Source organism: Trichechus manatus, unplaced genomic scaffold, assembly GCF_000243295.1.
Source record: "Trichechus manatus latirostris isolate Lorelei unplaced genomic scaffold, TriManLat1.0 scaffold00005, whole genome shotgun sequence".
NCBI classification, from domain to species: Eukaryota; Metazoa; Chordata; class Mammalia; order Sirenia; family Trichechidae; genus Trichechus; species Trichechus manatus.
In genome coordinates, this window is record NW_004443941.1 from 16276566 (window position 1) to 16299119 (window position 22554).

The 22554-nt window shown below is 45.2% G+C and overlaps 1 protein-coding gene and 1 pseudogene across 1 annotated transcript in view; one reads left to right on the top strand and one right to left on the bottom strand.

The window, feature by feature from the left end:
- PRKCE (protein kinase C epsilon) overlaps window positions 1–22554 on the bottom strand; it is a 616913-nt gene that overhangs the window by 491363 nt on the left and 102996 nt on the right. The gene's annotated exons all lie outside the window — the stretch shown is intronic.
- On the top strand, window positions 8586–12345 carry LOC111821182 (60S ribosomal protein L37 pseudogene; annotated as a pseudogene).

Genomic DNA, 22554 nt, shown 5'->3' on the forward strand with positions numbered 1-22554 from the left:
AATAGATGGTGCCCAGCCCTGATCAGGAACACAATAGATGACTCCTAATAAAAAGGGAGAAAAATGTGGCACAGAGCTTCAAATTCTTAAAGAATCCAGACTTACTGGATCTATCGAGGCTGAAGGAGTCCCCAAGACTATGGCCCTGAGTTACTCTTCAAACTCTGAATTGAAACTATCCCCTGAAGTCACCTTTAAACCAAGTAACAGTTGAGCCCAAAGAGTAAAGATTTTCACCCCTGAGTATTGTGTTTCTTTAAAGAAAAAACTATATAAGACCAAAAGGTCAACAATTATTTTAAAGCATACATGAGAAGGTTGAAGGGCGGGGAGTTTGAGTAAATGGAAGTGAAACAACGAGAACAGAAATAAGGAGAATGTTGAGACAATGTGAAGAATGTAACCAATGTCACTGATCATTTTGTCTAGAAACTGTGGAATGGGGGCAGGTTTTGCCGTGTGTATTTTTACCAAAAATAAAATTAAGGAAAAAAAAAAAAAAGACAACCTACTAGTATGTAATCATTTCTATACTTGTGCCTGTCTTGGATTTTTTTGTTTGTTTGTTCAAGTAAAATTGCCGTTTCTAGACTTTAAACTGCTGGAGAACTTGTCAGGGACAAGAACTAGGTGCTCTGATGCCTCAATTAACAAAGACCAATGAATAGTGTATTAGAGGCTGCAGGTGGTAGAGGCAAAGCCAGCTCTGGAGTCTGGAATCCGATGTGTATTTTCTTGTATGCCCATGGCTGCTGGGACACTCAGCACCAAATCTGATGGAGAGCGGGAACCCAGGAAGGCAGGGACCATATCCTTTCCCCTGGGTATAATCTCACCAGGGCCAGGGAGGCTTCCCTCTGAATTCCACCACAAAGTCTCCATCAGGATCTGTCTTCCATCTGCTCGTCTAGGGAATGATTCTAAGTTCATTTTGTATCAAGTCAGTGCTTCCAAAAGCCACATAACTAAATACTGCCAGTTTAGCCACTGGCAGATTCACCCTAACCTGTTCATGCCTTGGTATTCTACCTTCTACATTTATAAAGATTTCTGTTGTCAATGGGCCAACATCCATTATGTCACTATGTCCTTTACATAAACTCCCACACCAGAAAATGATTTTAGAAAAATACGCCGAGATGAATTTTGCCTCCCCCTACAGGGTCGCCATGAGTCAGAATCGACTTGAAGGCAACAGGTTTCGTTTTTTGGGAAGGAGTTGGTGGAGTCCCTGGGTGGTGCAAACGGTTAATGCACTCAGCTGATAACTGACAGGTTGGAAGTTCAAGTCCACCCAGGGTTACCTCAGAAGAAAGGCCTGGCAATCTACTTCAGAAAAGCCAGCCATCGTGAAAATCCTACAGAGCACAGTTCTACTCTGACACACGAGGTCACCGTGAGTCAGGATCAACTTGATGGCAACTGGAACTGGAACTGGAAGGAGCTGGTAGACTTCCTCCTTTCTGATCAAGAGAGTTGCGTGATTAACTGGTTTTCATGCCCTGATTGCCAAGAAGCTCAAAATCAAATTCAGCGTTCAATCAGAGCAATTACATTAGCCAATTTCTTCCTTCAGGCTGCCTCAATTTTCTACTTACGTTTATTAACTTTATTGTTTAAGGTGCTTTGTAATAAGATGTCTCCATCCGTAGTAGACAAAGGCAGGTCAAGAAGCAAGTAAGAGCAAAATAGTCTCCCCCTAATACCTTCACCTTTTCACATCCTGCCTTCTCCAGGAAACCTTCCCTGACCACCCCAGCCTACGGCCATCTCTCTCTCTCCTCTAAACCCAACAGCTCTTACAGTCCATTCACACAGCACTTCCAAATGCATCCTCATCTGAGCACAGGGGCTGCTCCTTCAAACGCGCCTCCAGGCTAAGACTCAAGGGCTGAGTCCTGTGCCTCTTGGGTGGCGCAAATGGTTAAGTGCTGGACTACTAACTGAAAGGTTGGAGGTTCAAACCCACCCAGAGGCTCCTTGGAAGTAAGGCCTGGTGGTTTGCTTCCGAGGGTCATAGCCTTGAAAACTATGGAGCTCAGTTCTACTCTGAAAACACAGAGTCGCCATGAGTTGGAATTGACTTGACAGCAACGGTAACAACATAAAATCTCACCACCGTCACACAGTAGGGACTAAGAGATTGGCAGGGGCTTGGCAGATCACCTCATACAACCACTGTGAGGAAAACGCACCCGGCCTTTCTCTAAGAAATCCCATTGCCCGTCACCCAACTCTAAGTGCTGGACTTGTGAGCATTTCCTCACACTTAAACCAGTGCATCATGTCCCGGCAAGGACGAGCCCTGTGAATGCTTTTAGATTACTCACAGGCACTTACTAGCTATTTCTGTCAGACTCTTGAGATCCTAACCGAGGTGCTTCCATACTTAAATCAAAACACTGTAATAACTGACATTTCAGATTAGAGGTAAGAGCAGGTCGGCCCTTGCAGGGAGGCGCTAACTGCTGAATTTGAGCAACACCAGGCATCTCTCAGCCACTGCCTGTGCCCTTGCATCCCCGAGGAGCTCAGGTGTGAGGGCAGAGGCCCAGTCTCCAGAGGGTAAGCCGCACAGGAAACCTCCGGGCAGCGTCCCGGCTGGGCTCACCCTGGCCCCCAGCTCTGCGCTGACACGGATAAATCAGAGCCATCTGGCTGGCAACTCTTCTGACACATGTGTCAGCTCGTCGCCCAGCCTCCATGCCCCCTCAGCCTAATGCGCTCCTTATGCACAGAACCTGGAGTCTGCTCCCTCTCAGAACGGAACAGCTCATGACATATTTACAACGACGACCCCACATAGCGTTCACTTGGCACTTAACCGACCCTGCCTCGTTCTGGCACATTCTTTTCCCGTAAGTCTAGAGCAGGGATTCGCAATGCAGGGCAGGAGCTGGAGACGGCACAGTGCCCCAAGGGGGAGAGGAGGGAGTTTGGGAAAAGCATATTCAAAAATGATCATTAAGTAGCTGAAGTCACTTTGTAATTTCAAACAACATGTGAGGGAACGAGATGCTTAAGTCTCAGAACGTCTGAGTATTAAAAAAAAAAAGCGAGAGAAGGCAAAAACCTGTATACGAATGTTTATAGCAGCATTACTCATAACAGGCAAAAGGTAGAAAGAACCACGTTCATCAGCCCGTGAGTAGATAAACAAAATGTCACATACCCATACAGTGAAATAGAATTTGGCCATAAAAAGGAATAAAGTATTGACACATGCCACAACATGGATGAACCTCAAAAACTTCACACTAAGTGAAAGAAGCCAGACACAAAAAGCCACACATTGTAGGATTCCATTTCTATCAAATGTCCAGAACAGGCAAATCCTCAGAGACAACAAATAGATCAGTATTGCCAGAGGCTGAGGAGGGCTGGAGGAATGGGTGGGGAGGGTGACTGCTAACGGGTGTGGGTTTCTTTTTGGGGTGATGGAAATGTTCTAAAACGGATTGAGGTGATGGTTGCACATCTCTGAAGACTCTAAAAACCAGGAGTGGTATGCTTTAAATGGGTGCATTGTATCTCAATAAAGCTATTACAAAAAGGTGGCAGGCGTGGCGTGGCTAGGAGGTTGAGCAACACTGGCCTAGACCCAAAGTAGCAGCGGGGCAGGAAGGAGCTTCTCCTGTTAGAATCCCATAACACCCAGCATAGGCCTGAGTACATGAAGCTGTTCAAATCCTTGCCCATCACGGGACTGAGTAACTCAGAATTTGGCAAGTTATGTTTCCTCCTGCACGTCACTGCCGTCTGGTTAGCCATGGCCACTGCTCTCCTCTCCCCTCTTCCCCCTAAAGCCCTCGATCTCTTCCCCTCCTTATCTTGTAAGCTCTAATATTCTCCCCTAGTCCCTTCATCACGCTCCCTTCTTCAAGAAATCGCACCTGATTCCCCACAGAATCACATCACCTCAAGGCTGGAAGGAACCACCAGGTACACAATCTCCACAATTTACTGAGAAGATTTCACCTAAAGCACAACTGGGAAAAAAAATTGATACAATGCCCGGTGGCAAAGTAGTTAAGAGCTTGGCTGCTAACCAAAAGGATGGCAGTTCAAATCTACCAGCCGCTCCTTGGAAACTCTATGGGGCAGTTCTGCTTTGTCCTTTAGGGTCACTAGGAGTCGGAATCAACTCGACAGCAAGGGGTTTGGTTTTCTGGTTTAACTATAAAATAAAGGAAAGAAGAAATAATTGATAATAAAATAACATGCATTTCAAAAGGCAACTGCTTGGACAAGATTATACCAGAAGCCCATAATGAAAACAGCTAAATGTCTTCCTCTACTTGTAGGTTTGGATTCAAGACACGTAAGACAAGATTCATCTGAATTTTGTGAATTCTGAGGGTCAGCTGGGAGGCACTATACGCAAGTTTCCTTCAATCCCATAATAATGACAACCTTCCAACTTTTGTATAACAATAACAACAACAACACTTTTGTATATGACTTTGCATTTACAAGGAGTCCCTGAGTGACATAAACAGTGAACACCTTCAGCTGGTTAGAGGTTGGAGGTTCAAGGCCACCCAGAGGCACCACAGAAGAAAAGCCTGGCGATCTACTTCCCAAAAAGCAGCCATTGCAAACCCTATGGAACACAGTTCTACTCTGACACACATGGGGTCACCATAAGTTGGAATCAACTTGACAGCAACTGCTTTTTCCTTTTGTGTATTTGCAAAGTATGTTTGAACGTGTCAACTCATTTGAACTTCCAAATACCCATAATTAACTCCACTGCAAAGATGAAGAAGCAGAGGCTCAGAAGGGTAAGGGAGCTAAGGATGACAACAGTGAAGCAAAGTGCCACGTCACTCAGCTAACACGTGGTAATAAAAGAAAATGTAGGTTTCTTTAAAAAAAAAAAAAATGACAGATAAGAAAATTGAGACTTAAAGAGGCTAAGGGATCCACTCCAGGACACAGCTTGGAAAGTCTTTCAGTCAACATATATTTATTGAGCGTCTACTACATTCCAGGCAGTGTTCTAGCCTAAAGGGATATAGCAGTAAACAAACAAGTCCCTACCCTCATGAGTTTATGGAGCTTACGCTCTAATGAGGGAATGGAAAATCAGCAAATAAATACATATCTACATGAGGTGAGAGGACTGCTACTGTCAATACAGTGGTCCATGAAGTCTTCTCTGATGCAGTGGTATTTGAGCAGAGACCTAAAAGATGTGAGGAAGTGAGCCACGTGGACATCTGGAGGGAGAGTGTTCCAGGCAGAATTGTTCCAACAGGTGCAAAGGTCCAGACGCAGGGGGAAGCTAGGATCAATTCCTCAAACCCTTAGACAGGAACTCTCACACTGTACCTATTGCTTGCTCCCTGATGAACCTGGCATTCAAGGCCCTGCCCAGTAGCAGATAATAATAATAGTAGTAATAGTAAGTAGAAGGTCAGTGAAAAAGAGGAAGACCCTCAATGAGCTGGATGGACACAGTGGCTGCAACAATGGGCTCAAGCATAACAATGATTGTGAAGATGAAGCAGGACCGGGCAGTGTTTCATTCTGTTGTACATAGGGTCACTATGAGTCGGAACCGACTCGACGGCACCTAACAACAATAATAACAGCTAATGTTTCTCAAGCACTTACTATATGCCAGGCATGGTTCCAAATACTTTTCAGATATTAACTCATTTACTCTTCACTGTCCTTGTGAGGTATGAACTATTACTATGCCATTTTGCAGATGAGAAAACTGAGGCACAGAGACGTTAGGTAACTTGTCCAAAGGCTGCCCAGTTTCTAAGTGGAGCAGCCAGGCAGTCTGGCTGCAGTCCCATGCCCGTTACCAACAGGCCATTCAGCCTTAGTTCTTGATATTAACACTTCTCAACCTGCATCTTCTGCTTCTGGGACACTGGCCTCCTTGTTCTCCAACACAGCTTGTTGGACTGTTATGGATTGAATTGCGTCCCCCAAAAATGTGTGTCAACTTGGCTAAGCCATAGTTCCCAATGTTGTGTAATTGTCTACCATTTTGTCATCTGATGTGATCTTCCTCTGTGTTGTAAATCCTACCTCTATCATGTTAATGAGGCAGGATTAGAGGCAGTTATATTAATGAGTCAGAACTCAATCTACAAGATTAGGTTGTGTTAAGTTAATCTCTTTTGAGATATAAAAGAAGCTACCAGAGAGACATGGGGGACCACATTACCACCAAGCAAGAAGAGCCAGGAGCACGTGTCCTTTAGACTAGGGCTCCCTGCACTAAGAAGCTCCTAGACCAAGGGAAGATTGATGACAAGGACCTTCCCCCAGAGCCGACAGAGAAAGAAAGCCTTCCCCTGGAGCTGGCACCCAGAATTTGGAATTCTAGCCTCCTAGACTGGAATTAAACTAGAACTAGAAGTTTATTCTCTTTGTGAAAGTCATCCACTTGCGGTATTTCTGTTATAGCAGCACTAGATAACTAAGACATAGAGATATACATATAGATATATATATATACACACACACCTGTGAAACCATTACCACAGTCAAGATAGTGAACATATCCTTCAGCCCCCAAAGTTCCCTCAAACCCCTCTGTAATCTGCCACTCCTGCCCCTTTCAACCAACTCCCATCCCTAGGCAACCACTGTTTTACTTTCCGACACAATAGATAAGTTTACATTTTCTAGACTTCTACACAAATGAAATTGTTTACTGTGTACTCTTTTTTGTCTGGTTTTTTTCAGTCAGCATTATTTTGACATGCTTCCATTCATTCCTTTTTATGGCCGAATAGTATTTCATTGTATGGATATACTATAACTTGTTTATCCATTCATCTGTTCTTGGACATTTGGGTTGTGTCCAGCTTTGGGCTATTACAAATAAAGCTGCTATGAACGTCCATGTACAAGACTTTACATGGACACACGCTTTCGTTTATCTTGGGTAAATATCTAGGAGTGGAATGGCTGGATCACATGGTACGTTTACGTTTAACTTTTTAAGAAACTGCCAAACTGTTTTCCAAAGTGATTGTACAGTTACTGCTTTTCTAAGTCTGAAACGTTGTGTTTTTTCATCTTCTCCAACCCACTCCAGTATCGCCTCTCCAGCTAAACCGTAGAGTCCAGAGGCAGAAGCCCCTTAATCCTCTTCTTCCTCTCTGTTCTATCATCTGGTGTGTGGGACATTCTTTTTCAAAGTCCAAGAACCTAGAAAATAGGGTGGATCTTCATCTGATAAGCAAATATTTATCTCTGTCTTAACCTGACTCATCCCCATCAGTCTCACCAGGAACTGGAGTCGGCATCATGTTTTAAGAATTCTGAAGCCACCCTTCCCTGCGGTCAATCTATATAGTTCTTGGCAGTTCATTGTATGTCTGGAAAACGCCCAGAAGCCAGTGGTTCCAAACTAATTAGCTGCACCTCCTTATTATGCCCAGCAGTGTGGATTCGGAGTCTCCTCTGATCTTCCCAACATGGGACCTCCTCCCTAGCATTCTCCTCCTCCCCACATTCCTCAGTTCTCCACATGCTTCAAGGCCCAGGCCACCCAATTCCAACCTCCTTTAGGAAGGTTCTCCTGATGATCCAGCGCCCAGGAAGCTCTCCCTCCTCTGAACTCAGAAATCCTACTGTCTGAGCCATTTTTTAGCACTTCCTAAACACAACAGGTTTGAATTTCATTGGGCAACTGGTTTTGAGTCGCCATTAGTATGTGTAAACCACAATGCCAGGGCTGAGGACGATGGAGAGAGGAATCAAATGTAAATACTGCTCTCATACAGCTTAATGTCTAGATGAGAGAAAAGATGTGGTCACAACTGAAATATTTTTAAATGACCTGGTAAATGCCATACTTAGAGCTATACACAGGGGGGGCTTTGGCATTGTCAGGCAGGAGACGGTGAGGAACAGGAAGCCAACAAGGGTTTCTCAGCAGAACGGCGTTAGCAGTCATTGAGAATGAAGCCCCTATCTTGGGCAGACTGGGTATAATGTACCACTCACAAACAGAAGCATCTCTGATTCATTTTTGTACCATGTGCTTAGCTTAACCACAATACACAAATAACCACAAATACACCCCCATCCCCTGTTTCCTGGGTGGCCATGATGTATTTGCTACACATTTATTGCGTGCCCACTGTGTGCCAAACAGCAAGATAGCCAACATCACTGCCCTGAGGATCTGCCAGTCCAGAGGATGATGAGGACAAGGCAATAGCTCGTTTGAATGCAATGCGGTCATGCCTTAATGGCGCACGTTGGGACCACAAAGAGGGCTGTCAGCCCCATCCCTGGGGCTCAGTGGGGGCAGCACGGAGGACTGCACTAAGCCGAAATGAGGCAGCCAGCCCCACACTCTCCCCTTCCCTCCCCTCCAGGCCCTCCTTGCTGAGGCCTGGTGGGTCACTCGCAGTTTCTATACCCATCCTGTTGCTGTCCCCCGCCTTGAGCCTACTTCTTGCTCTGGCCAGCAGTGGAGAGGGCCCCACAGCCCCCGACAATCAGGTCTCTCTCCAGAAAAATCCTCGCATCCTGGCAGCCTCGTGCCTCCATCCTCAGCCCAGCTTGACGCTGGCAGCCCCTCTGAGCACCGTATTGTGGGCCATATGGCGGTACAGCTGATGCTGCGTGACGCAGGACAGCTCTGCCTGCCAGTCCATGTCAGCCCCAGCCTCAGGTACACCACGGCATTTAAACTGCAGTGAGGGACCTTTGGTTTGGATGGGAAAGCTAAATTAGAAGGCTGTAACATGTTAGAAACACCTACAAGAGGGTTGAGTGCGGGGGCAGGGCCATGAGGAGGGCGGGCACAGCACAACAATATTTATTTATCATACTTCTGGTGAAAAACCAGGCCACCCAAGAGGACTAGGTGTGTGTGCAAGCTCTGAGCCTGGAGCTTGGAGAAATATTTAGCCTTGGTAGAGCCTCAGTTGAGGCTGGATTATTAACAGAGGGAGCAAAGGAAGTCCGTGGAGACTAAAATACACACCCTAAACTCCTCTAGAACAGCCACAGCCAAGAGTCCCCAGGGCCAAGAACTCCTTTACCTCGCCTCGGCAACTTGGCTGCTTCATAAACGTACTTTAACAGATACATACGCACACATGAAAGTGACTCACTGATCTAGAAGTCACGTGCCTGGCCTCCTTGCCTCTCCAGATCAAAGAGAATAGAAGAAAGTAAAAGAGCATCCGAGCAAGCAGCAGAGACGTCTCTAGGCCTCTGCACCACAAGAGCACTCCACTCACAGACTCTAACTCGAAACCGGCTTTCCCCTATTTTAGATGCCTTTCATAAGCTTCAGATAACTAACAGCACCTACCCATCCCCAACTCACTGCAGATCTACCTCCCCTCAAAAGAAGCAAAGTAGAAAGGGAATTGTTCCTGTTAGGCACCGGCCAGCTGGTTCTGACTCATAGCGACCCTATGTCAACAGAAGGAAACACTGCCCAGTCCTGCGCCACCCTCACATTTGTTGTTATGTTTGAGCCCATCCTTGCAGCCACGGTGTCAATCTATCTTGTTGAAGGTCTTCCTCTTTTCCTCTGATCCTCTACCAAGCATGATGTCCTTCTCCAGGGACTGGTCCCTCCTAATAACATGTCCAAAGTATGTGAGACGAAGTCTTGCCATCCTCACTTCAAAGAAGCATGCCGGCTGTACTTCTTCCAAGATAGATTTGTTTGTTCTTCTGGCAGTCCATGGTATATTCAATATTCTTCGTCAACACCATAATTCAAAGGCGTCAATACTTCTTTGGTCTTCCTTATTCATTGTCCAGCTTGCTTATATACATGAGGCGATTGAAAATACCATGGCTTGGGTCAGGCGCACCTTAGTCCTCAAAGTGACATCTTTGCTTTTTAACACCTGAAAGAGGTCTTCTGCAGCAGATTTGCCAACATAATACGTCGTTTGATTTCTTGACTGCCGTTTCTATGAGCGTTGACTGTAGATCCAAGTAAAATGAAATCCTTGACAACTTCAATGTTTTCTTCTAATGATCAAAGGCAACGTGAATGTAGGGTTTTTTTGCATCCCAATTCAACTGGAAAGACTTTTTTGAACAACTAGGGGAATTTGATATGGTTTGAGTATTAGATGATATTTAGGAATGATTGTTGCATTTGTTAGTTGTGATAACGGTCTCGCGGTTACACAAGAATATGTATTTTTTAGAGATGCATTCGGAAATATTTGGGAAGGGAATGTCATGATGTCAGGGATTGGCTTTAAATTAGTTTTGCAAGAACCAGACAAAGGAAAAATGTTAAATCTAGATGGTGGGTATATGAGAGTTTATTGTTCTAATCTCCCTACTTTTTAGGTGTGAAAATTCAATTAAAAAGTTTTTAAAAAGCTCCAGGGAGAGAAGAATGCCACAGGCACACAAGTCAGTGTGAGGGGTCCTGACAGCCTGGCAGCAAAAAAAGGGTCTGAAAACATAACACGCAGACCAACAACTCAATCAACCCGCAGGGGGTTTCGGGATATCCTGAATTACAGCCAACCATAATAACGGGTAGCTGCCATGGATTGAATTGTGTCCCCCCAAAAATGTATGTATCAACTTGGCTAGGTCATGATTCCCAGTACTGTATGATTGTCTACCGTTTTATCATCTGATGTGATTTCCCTGTGTGTTGTAAATTCTATCACTATGATGTAATAAGATGGATTAGCAGCAGTTATACTGATGAGGTCCACAAGATTAGGTAGTGTCTTAGGCCAATCTCTGTTGAGATATAAAAGAGAGAAGCCAGCAGAGAGACACGGGAACCTCATACCACCAAGAAAGCAGTGCCGGGAGCAGAGTGCATCCTTTGGACCTGAAGTTCCTGTGCAGAGAAGCTCTTAGACAAGGGAAGACTGATGCATGACAAGGCCCTTCCTCCAGAGCCTACAGAGAGAGGAGGCCTTCCCCTGGAGCTGGCGCCCTGAATTTGGACCTGTAGCCTGCTAGACTATGAGAGAATAGATTTCTCTTTGTTGAAGCCATCTACTTGTGGTATTTCTGTTAGAGCAGCACTAGATGACTAAGACAGTAGCTATAATTATACCTATGGATCAAGAAGAATTCAATTATTTTTGGAGGGGGTCGGCTGCAGAAGCAAGGTGACAAAGAGAATGTCATCCTTTGTAAATTATCGCAATAAGTCATACACATTGTGCTCCACTGTGGCTCTACATCCGACCACTTTCAGAAGTCGACCTGCGGCAAATGTGGCTCCCCTGCCAAGCACAAGAGAAAGGATAACCGCTGTGTCAAGGCTAAAAGATGAAAGACCACCATTAGTGATCGAATGAGATACCTAAAAACTGTATACCGCTGATTCAGGCATGGATTCCGTGAAGGAAGGAATAACACCTAAACCCAAGAGGGCAGTTGTTGCAGCATCCAGTATATGTTAAGGATTTCAGTGCTTAGTCGTGCAATAAATGTTCTGGTTTAAATACATGTATCTATATAGTCTTAGTTATCCAGTGCTGCTATAACAGAAATACCTCAAGTGGATGGCTTTAACAAGCAGAAATCTATTCTCTCACAGTTTGGGAGGCTAGAAGTCCAAATTCAGGGTGCCAGCTCCAGGGGAAGGCTCTCTCTGTTGGCTCTGGAGGAAGGTCTTTGTCATCAATCTTCCCCTGGTCTAGGAGTTTCTCAGCACAGGGACCCCGGATCCAAAGGACGAGCTCTGTTCCCAGTAATTCTTTCTTAGCTGTAGGAGATCCCTCTCCTCTCTGCTCAATTCTCTCTTTTATGTCTCAAAAGAGATTGACTCAAGATATAACCTAATCCTGTAGATTGAGTCCTGCCTCAATAACATAACTGCCTCTAATCCTGCCTCATTAACATCATAGGGGTTAGGATTTACACCACATAGGATAATCACATCACATGAAAAAATGGTGGACAACCACACAATACCGGGAATCGTGGTCTAGCTGAGTAGACACAAATTCTTGGGGGACACAATTCAATCCATAACATATACACACACATATATATTTGGTATGCTGGACCACAGTGAACAATTTTTATTTTATTTAAAAAGGTGGCCAGAAGTGTTTGGTACTTGAAGGGATATAAAATTTCAATTCTCTGGTGCAGCAGTAGCCCCTGGACCAGCAGCATCAGCATCACCTGTGGAGCCTGTTAGACATGCAAATAGCCAGGCACAGCCCAGACCTACTCAATCAGAAACTCTGGGATGGGGTCCAGCCATTTACTTCCACAAGCCTTCAGGTGATTCTGCTGCAGACTAAAGCTGGAGAACCACTACTCTGGAAAAACCATTTCTGGGTGCTCCATATACAACCCTGAGCCTGTCGTATACACAGAAGAGGTGTATACATGCACACACCACACTCAGATAAACTGCCCTACACCGATTGCCCTGACCAGGAAAGCTGACGGGAGGTGGAGGGGTGGGGCAAAGTGACACAGCCCCTTTGAAATATGTGTGCTGCTGTGGGGAAGCCCTCATAAACCCTGAGAATCCGGCTCTAAGCCTAGGTTCTGGGAAGCCCCATAAACAGCGGCACCCCATCTGCACTTCAAAGGCTGCACAGTCTATTAAAACAGTTCATAAAATTGCTTACATAACCCACTACGTCACAACCACTCTGTGAGCCCCACTGATGGCTCCGAGCTGCCTCTGGCTGGCACTTCCCCCAAGGTGGTGGTGGCGGGGGTTACCTGGGTAAGGGTGACCAGACTGCCTGCCTGCATGGTACGAAAGATAATATGCCTGCAGGTGCAGGAGATGAGGACAGGAGGGCCGGACAGAAAAGCTAGTCCCTGATTCGGTATTTACTTCATGGTTCGGTTTGTGAAACATTCCGGCTGAAAAACAGAGATGGCTGAGACCAGTTCCCAGACGTACAGGTGAGGAAACCCACTCAGAGGGGTGAAGTGGCAAATCCTAATGTCACACAGCCAATGAGTGCAAAGGGGAAAGCAACCAGCTTCCCTGGCTCCCAGTGCTAGGTTTGTCCCATTAAACGTGGGGTGTGGGAGAAGGGGATATCTCAGGGGGTATCGGAAGAAGGGAGGGCAGCAGTCTAGTACTGAGTTAAGAGTGCAGACTCTGAAGCCAGATTGCTTGGGTTTAAAACTCAGCTCCTCTGCTTACAAGCCTTATGGGCTTGAATAAATTAACTTCCTGGATAAATTAACTGTGTCTCAGTTTCCTAATCTATAAATTGGGATAATAACAACACTTGCCTCATAGTGGGAATAAATGAGTTAAATCAGATGAGTACTTAGCAAAGGGCTTAGCACATAACAAGCACTCAATAAATGTCAGTTATTACCAAAAAAACCAAACCTGTGGCCGTCGAGTGAATTCTGACTTATAACGACCCTATAGGACAGAGGGACACCCTGGTGGCATAGTGGTTAAGAGCTATGGCTGCTAACCAAAAGGTCAGCAGTTCGAATCCACCAGGCGCTCCTCGGAAACACTATGGGGCAGTTCTACCCTGTCCTGTAGGGTCACTATGAGTTGAAATCGACTAGACAGCAACCGGCTTAGTTTTTGGTTTTATAGGACAGAGTAGAACTGCCCCATAGGGTTTCCAAGGCTGTAGATATTTCTGGAAGCACACTGCCACTTCTTTCTCCCACAGAGTGGCTGGTGGGTTCAAACCGCTGACCTTTCTGTTAGCAGCCAACCACCTAACTACTGGTCCCCCAAGGCTCCTTGTCAGTTACTGCATTTGTTATTAACTTGTTTTACTGTTAATAATGGTTAGCTTTGGAGGATGGGGTTAGAGTGGCATTAGAGATGGGATTACAAGATATTTTTATTTACTTTTTTGTGCTTTGGTGTATTTTCACAAATTTCTAAAATATGCATATGCTGCTTTGGTAATTTATTAAATCAAATAAATTCATCAGCTATGTTTTAACTATATTGTGTCTGCACAACCTGGTACTAAATGTTGTCGAGATCACAAAAAAGGAGAAGCCACGGGTTCTCCTTCACAGACCTGACTTCCATCTGATTAGGGAAACAAGAGGTACACACAGGGACTGTTTAGAAACCAAATCAGTACGTGATGCCAAATGAAGATTTTATATATATGTATGTGTATAAGGATGGCGAAGGACCGGGCAGTGTTTCATTCTGTTGGACACAGGGCTGCTATGAGTCAGAACCGACTCAACAGCACCTAACAACAACAAATATATGTATGTTGTTAGGTGCCGTTGAGGCAGATTCCGACTCACAGTGACCCTATAGGACAGAGTAGAACATCCCCATGGGGTTTCCAAGGAGCAGCTGGTGGATTCAAACTGCCGACCTTCTGGTTAGCAGCCAAACTCCTAATCACGGTGCCCACCAGGGCTCCATATATATATATATATATATATATATATATATAGAGAGAGAGAGAGAGAGAGAGAGAGATACATATAAAGAGATATACAGATACATATATAGAGAGAGAGAATCAATGATGGTGACAACAGACAGGAAATCTTCATGGAGGCGGTGTTCCAGGCAGGAAACAGAGTGAACAAAAGCACAAAGACAGGGCACAGCAGGAGAGTACAAGAGACAGTGAGGGGACCTAGGAAGGGACAAGCAATGTCCAGGTTCCACAAGCAGTTTGGGGTTAGAATGAAAAGGAATTTGCGAAAGGTCACACAGCTAGTTTGTTGCACCGTCCGCCCTTCTCCGACAAGCGGGCGTTAATCAGTGTCAGGCTAATTAGCTGTTGACCTTCCACAGACCTGAACAAATGATGGGACACAGAATGGGTATGTTTTGGGGTGTGGAAGGAAGGAGGGAAATTCATAAAGTAGAAAAGCGGGCCTGGCTAGGGCTGCCCCGTGAGAGGGTCTTTGGGAGCTGGCTGGCATCATGGAGGCACAGGCAAACAAACTAGGTCCAGGCAAACTAATTTGGCCTCTTTCATTAGCTGACTCCGACTTCATTAACAAATGGCTTCTCCCCCTAATGGAAACAGGAAGTTGGGAATAACCACAGAGATCTCTCAGCATTCTGGATCAATGGTGCAAAGCCGCTTGATTCAATTTCATAAATGATTACGGAAACTTTCTATATGCAGGTCCTGTGCTAGGCCCAAGTGGAGATATAGAGATTTATAAGACGTGACCCTATTCTCAAGGAATGTGCAGTCTAGCTGGGAAAGGTGTATATACATAGTATTAATATAATGATATGATATGATGATAACTAACACATACTGAACAATTACCAGATGCCAGGCACACATAAGTGCTTTACTATCGCCATTAAGATTATTTATTGTTTGCACTCGATTACTAAACTGAAGGACACCCTGGTAGTGGAGTGGTTAAGAGCTATGTCTGCTAACCAAAAGGTCAGCAGTTCAAATCCACCAGGTGCTCCTTGGAAACAATATGGACCAGTTCTACTCCATCCTATAGGGTGGCTATGAGTTGGAATTGACTCGACGGCAACGGGTTTGGTTTTTGGTTGACTAACCTAAAGGTTGGTGGTTCAAACCCACTCAGTGTCACTGTGGAAGCAGGCCTGGCAATTTGCTTGCGTAAAGATTATAGCCAAGAAAACCCTCTGGGACACACTTCTACTCTGTAATGCATGGGGTCGCCATGAGTTAGAATCAACTCAACAACAACTCGTGACATGTATCAACTCAGTTATGCATTATGTTAGTTAATCATCAGAACAATTCTATGACATACAGTCACTACAATAGATGAAAAAACTGAGTATAGCTTTACCTGATGATGATGAGTGGAAGGTCATTCCCAATAGTGGGAAGAGTATGAACAAAGACACAGAGGCTGGAAAGGCCTGATTTTCATGCTTTAGGCCTTTCCCTCCTTCTTCCCACACTTCAAAATGTACCCACCCTGTGTCCTTGGGGACTGAGGGTAGTTCAAAAGGCTGGCAGGGGATGGGTTCATGAGAAATAGGATGGGAAGTGTAACCAGAAAAGAAAGCAGGTTAGGCACCCACCCCCACAAAAAAAAACTCATTGCCATCAAGTTAATTCTGACTCACAGCGACCCTATAGGACAGAGTAGAACTGCCCCATAGGGTTTACAAAGAGTGGCTAGTGGATTCGAACTGCGGACCTTTCAGTTAGCAGCTGAATGCAGAGGGCCTTAAATGCAAAGCTAAGGAATCCGAACTCTCTACTCCAGCCAACGGAGACCCATGGAAGTTCCTAAGATGAAGAGTGAGTGATCAGCGCTGCTCTGGTGCCAGATTCAGGCTGGCTCCAAGGGCTGACAGGAAGGAGAAAGGCCACTGAGGGGCCTCCTTGACTGTTCCAGTGAATGAGGGGGGTCTAAATCATGGCACCACACATTTACCAAGCATATGCTGCAACACCTACAGAGCAACCATCACACACAGGCAGTCTTCTGCTTATTCACATGCATGACCTCATTTATCCCTCAGAGCAACCCTATGATGTAGATACCAGGAGGATCCCCATTCTATAGGTGAAGAAAACCAGGCAGAGACTTAATAACTTAAATAACTGGTCCCAGGTCAAGAACAAAAAACTTCATATGGTTTCCCTTAATCCTCCCAACAATGTTGACAGGCTCATATAAGCCACATAATTTGCCCAGATGCTTGTCTAGCTTGGTCTCTCTGATCTCAAAGCCATACCCATCATGTGCCACAGCTCCACACTAAGGCAAGGGCAGTGGGACTTCAAGTGTTGGTATGGAAAGGAGGAACTATGGGTGGCAAAATTAACAGGACAGAATAACCCTTTGGGTGTGAGGACAAGAGAGTGGTTGACGTGGTTGATGATGATACATTATTCACCACTTGTCCTTACCAGGCCAGTACCAGTTACCATCGAGTTGACCCCGATTTGTGACAACCTCATGTGCATCAGAGTAGAACTGTGCTCCACAGGGTTTTCAATGGCTGATTTTTCAGGAGTAGCTCGCCAGATCTTTCTTCCAACGTGCCTCTGGGTGAACTCGAACCTCCAGCCTTTCGGTTAGCAGCCAAGCGCATTAACCATTAGCACCACGCAGGGGCTCCACTTGTCCTTAAAGCCTGAATAAACCAGCCATGCTGAAAGAACGCGGGCTGCAAAGAAGCTTCCCTTTAATACAGAATATATGTTCTCCCCAGAAAAAAGCCTTATCCTTTCACATGGTTCTTAGCCCATAAAAACAATCTCCGGAACAATGCTAAGTGTGTGCCAAGGTAAGAAGCATTTATATTGATTATCTTTTTCAATCTATTTCCTATCTTCCTATAGCACATGTGTGGTATGGCGATTTAGTGTCATGTCATGTTTGACAGCAAAGACTTTAGAAACAGAGCAGAGTCATGTCAAGTCTGGGTTCCACCACCTACCCTTTGAAAGACTGTAGAATTCACTCAGCCTCATAATAATAATACCTACACTTCATAGGATTTTTACAAAAATTAAATGAGATAGTGTTCATTAAGTATGAGTCATTTATTAAATGCTCATTATGTGTGCTATAATTTTATACATATGTAGGCCACACCGTATGAATACCATTCCATATCTAGTACTGCAGAATCCCTCTTTGATGCTGGCGAAGCCCTCTTGTAACCATTTCCCTTAGTTTATGCCAGGCATTTCTCCAAGTGGTTGGTCTGTGTGTTGCAGCAGAACTGCACTGAGGAGCTGCAAGCCACATGGCAAGGGCACTCAGTGGTAGATGCTCCCAGCTAAACTGTGGCCGAGTGGGCTAGAATAGTGCATATTCCAAAGATTGCATCTCTTAGCTCTGGGTCACACTGTACAAATCTGTTTGTAGAATATTTCCTTCCTAAATATGTTTTGCTCAGCCTGATATTGAACAGGTTGGCTTTCCTGAGCACACACTCACAGTGGGTCAGGGAAGACGGTTCAAGAACACATTAAAATCCTGTTCCTGCTCTGTTTTTGGCAGAGCTTCAAACTGATTCATTCCAGTTTGAACCCCTGCGGAAAATTTGCATTCCCCTTTCCAGATACTGAATCAGAATCTAGATTTTAATAAGATCTCCAGGTGATTCTTATGTATACATAAGTATACAAGATTCTTATGTTACAATGTAACAAGATCCTTTGTTAAATGTAGATTCTGATTCAGTATATCTGGAGTGGAAATGCAAATTCTCAGCAGGGGTTTGAACCAGAGTGAACTGGTTTGAAGCCCTGGTTTTCAGAGCCCTGACAGTCTGCACTATACCCTTCACTTGGCTCTCAAAGGCACGGCATCTCTCGTTGATCTCCAGTTGTGTCTGCCGGCCAGCCCAGTGCTCACTGAAGTGTACTTCAGGGCGAGGACTGGTACTCCCCTTCCTCTGTATCCCAGCACAAAGTCTTGCCTGCCCACCCACAAACTTCCTGTCGACACAAATTGATTAATGTTGGTGAGAAGGCCCAAACTGGAAAAACAGGACAGCGGAGATGACAGATTCAGGAAGGCAGAGTATCTGCCCTCCTGATGAAGGCTGGACAAAGAAACAACAGGTATTTGAGTCATGCCAAGATCCAAACGTGGAGAAGGATCACATTTTGCAGAGTCAGGGATGCTGGCAGCAGCCGGGCCAGGCTCAGGGGTTTCATTAATGAAATCCAGAGAACAAGAGTGATGAGCAACACGTGTGTGGAGCTTGCTTGCACCCTTTCATACGCTGCACGAAGGCACAGGAGGAGATGTGGGAAGTCAGACAGACTTGGCTTCAGATCCTGGTTCTGCCATTTACTAGGCTGGGAGACCTTGAGTAAATCAGCTGACTTCTCTCAGCCTGAGTTTCCATCAACAAAATGGAATGATAATGCTTACTCACAGGGTGGTTGTGAATTTTGCAAGAGACTGCGGCTGTAAAAATGGCCTGATATATATGCATAGGAAACCCTGGTGGCATAGTGGTTAAGAGCTACGGCTGCTAACCAGAAGGTCAGCAGTTTGAATCCATCAGGTGCTCCTTGGAAACTCTATGGAGCAGTTCTACTATGTCCTATAGGGTCGCTATGAGTTGGAACAACTCGACGGCAATGGGTCATATATGCATAGTTCAAAAATATTCTTTCAGATTCGATAGGAAACTTAGGGGGCAGTGAGTTTATGTTAATAGGGGAGGAACAATTCAGAAAAGGCGGGTGAGAATGGCTGCACAACTTGAAGAATGTAATCCATGTCACTGAACTGTACATGTTGAATTGATGAATGTTCTGCTGTGTATATTCTCAACAATAACAATAAAAAATAAATAAATTTATTTTTGAAAAAATTCTGTCAAATGACCTGCCAGCTGGCATTACAGGACTTTCAGATGCAGACTCCTATGACACTTGGTCAATGGTTAGCAATGAGTTCCCCGTCAAAGGTACCCAGCTGTTTCAAGCTATGTACTATGGGGCTGCAGGTGAATGATAAACAAATGTCTTGGCCTCAAGGGGTGACAGTCTCTGAGGAAATGAGATGAGCACATACAAAATGAGGCGGGGTAAAATCAATGTGTGTCAGGACTGGAGAAATCAGAGAAGCGTGTAATCAGTACAGCTGCACGGTCGGGGAGGCTCTGTGGGAGGCAGTGGGAACTTAGGCCTTGAAAGGTAGAGAGAGTCTGGAAGGACTTGGGGGATAGAGGAGGGCATTCCAGGCCTGGGACCAGGAGAAGAGACCCGAGCACAGGAACGTGCTGACACGTTCCTGAGACCATGAGGAAGTCAGTCTCATTGGAGAGGAGTGTGCTGAGAAATGTGGGTAGAGGAGACTTGCTGTTGTTGGCTGCCATTTAGTTGGCCACCGACTCATGGTGACTCCATGCACAAGGGAGCAAACATTGCCCGGGCCTGAGCGATCCCCATGATCATTTGTGCATTGGATTGTTGTGATCCATAGGATTTTAGATGGCTGATTTTCAGAAGTAGATCACCAAGCCTTTCTTCTTAGTCTGTCTTAGTCTGGAAGCTCTGCTGACACCCATTCTGCATCATAACAACATGCCAGCCTCCACTGACAGACGGGTGATGTCTGTGTATAAGGTCCATTGGCGAGGAGTCGAACCCGGGTCTCCCGCATGGAAGGCAAGAATTCTACCACTGAACCAGAGACAGACAGGTAAGTAGTCTTGAATAAAAGCTAGGTAAAGTGTCCATGTGATGCTGGACGTTTTTGAAAAGGTATATGATATAATGCCTTGCATTTACATAGCACAATTCTCTCATTGTGTCCTGGTATAATCCATGAAAGATTAAGAACGTTATCCACATTTTACTGAGGTGAAAACTGAGGTGAGTACGTACGTAACTCACTGGCAGCACGCATCTCACTAGCTGCAGAGCTGGGAATGGATCCACTCCGGACTCCAAGCACAAAGGTACTTATTTTCACTTCCTTATTCTTTACCCTGCAAATGTTTACTGAACACCAACTACGTGCCAGGCACTCTTCTAGACTCTGAGGATGGGAAAGACTGCAGCTGGAGCAGATTTGGGAGGAAAACCAGCTTAGTTTCGGACTTCAGAAGAGTGAGGTGCCTATTAGATATCCGGGCAGTTGCATATACAAGTCTGGAGTTTAGAGAAGAGGTTTGGACTGAAGGTAAAAATTGGGGAATCATTAGTGTGCAGGTGGTACTGAAAGCTATAGGAGTGGATATAGCTGATCGTCTTCCTTACAAATACAAATAAAAGCTGAAAGAGAGGGAAGAGGAGGGGAGGGAAGGGAAAGAGAAGAGGAAAGGAGGGGACGAGAGGAAAGAAAACTTCTCAGACTGAAGAGACGGGCAAACTTAGGACTGCTGTTAATTGTCTTTAGTTCCTCTGCCTGAATTCTTTAAGCTATCACGTGTGGGCACATGATAATCGACATACTGATTTATGAAACAAGAAAACTATGTTCATATGTTAGAAGTCCACAGGCTTGTGACTCAGTCTGTAAAGACCTCTTAGGCCACCCATTGAAATTAGTGCAGTGACCCAGGGTGTGAGAGAATTGAGACACAGTGACAAATAAATGAGACACTGAGCATACTGAAATAGAGAAATCGGAACTCAGATTCTCAGCAAGAACCCCGATACTGTTCTGGTTTCCACATCTCACCACCGTCCAGATAGTGAGGGCACTCAAAGGGGCTGGTTCACATGCCTGGGGCCCCTGGGAGACAAAGATAGAGAGCCGGTCAGGTCCAACCGTCAATCACCTCAGAAGCAAAACAGACTGGGGTTATAAGTGAAATGAGAATTTTTTCTTTTTTTCAATGCTTTACCCACCTCCATTTGGAGGCAGTTATCTGCGCAAACCACAAACACGGAAAAGCAAAAACTTCCACTCCTCTCAGTTTAAAGGGAAAAAGCTTCCTCAAATTACGGCAAGGTCCTGAGGTCAGACACCCGCAAGGTACAGCAAGTGATCTGGACAGGGCAGAGGGGGAAAGGCGTTGTTTAGAACAGGGACGGGAAAGGTACACACATCAGAACAGACGGGAGAGGAAAGCTCCCCAGGGCACAAGTTCTGGATCCGAAGCAGGAGAAGGTGGGGAGAGCTCAGGGGTGGATTAACCAGGAAGCAAGTTATGCACAGGCTTAATTGTATTTACTTACTAATCTGTAGTGAACAATTTCACATGGGTTTCAAAGATGTGGTGAAAAACAAGTGGAATTGTGCACTAGATTAGTAAGTAAGCCCAAGTAAGCCCTGTGTACCTTGCTTGTCGGGAAATCCATCCCAGGGTAAGCTGTCAGCATAGCGAGACCCAGTATGGCATCTGATGCTAGGCCTCCCCTTCCCCCGGCCCCACTCACTCCCCACCACCACCAGCCTCAGTCGTTGCTGGAAAGAGGAGAATCCGCAGAGGAGTTGTTTTCAGGATCCCCAGTAGCAGCTGAGGACAGGTATAAGATGTGACTGATTTCAGCATCTCCAGAAAGCGGCCCTCCTGCCCTGCAAACTTTCCACCTCCCCTCCACCCCACCCTGCGCCTATGCCTAAAATCCCACCCAGATATATCCTAGAGAAAAAAGAGCCGTCACATGAATAGATATATGCACACCCATGTTCACTGCAGCACGGTTCACAATAGCAAACAGATGGAAACAACCTAGGTGCCCATCAACGGACAAATGGATAAACAAACTATGGTATATCCACACAATGGAATACTACGCAATGATAAAGAACAACAATGAAGCCGTGAAACATCTTATAACATGGAAGCCAGAGGTCCTTATGCTGAGTGAATTTACTCAGTCACAGAAGGACAAATATTGTATAAGACCACTATTATAAGAACTCAAGAAAAGGTTTAAACACAGAAGAAAACATTCTTTGCTGGTTACAAGGGTGGGGAGGGAGGGTGAGGGTTATTCACTAACTAGATAATAGACAAGTATTATCTTAGGTGAAGGGAAGGACAGCACATACTACAGGAGAAGTCAGCACAACTGGACTAAACCAAAGCTAAGAAGTTTCTTGAATACAATCAAACACTTTGAGGGACAGAATAGCAGGGGTAGGGGTCTGGGGACCATGCTTTTAGGGGACATCTAGGTCAACTGGCATAACAAAGCTTATTAAGAAAATGTTCTGCATCCTACTTTGGTGAGTGGC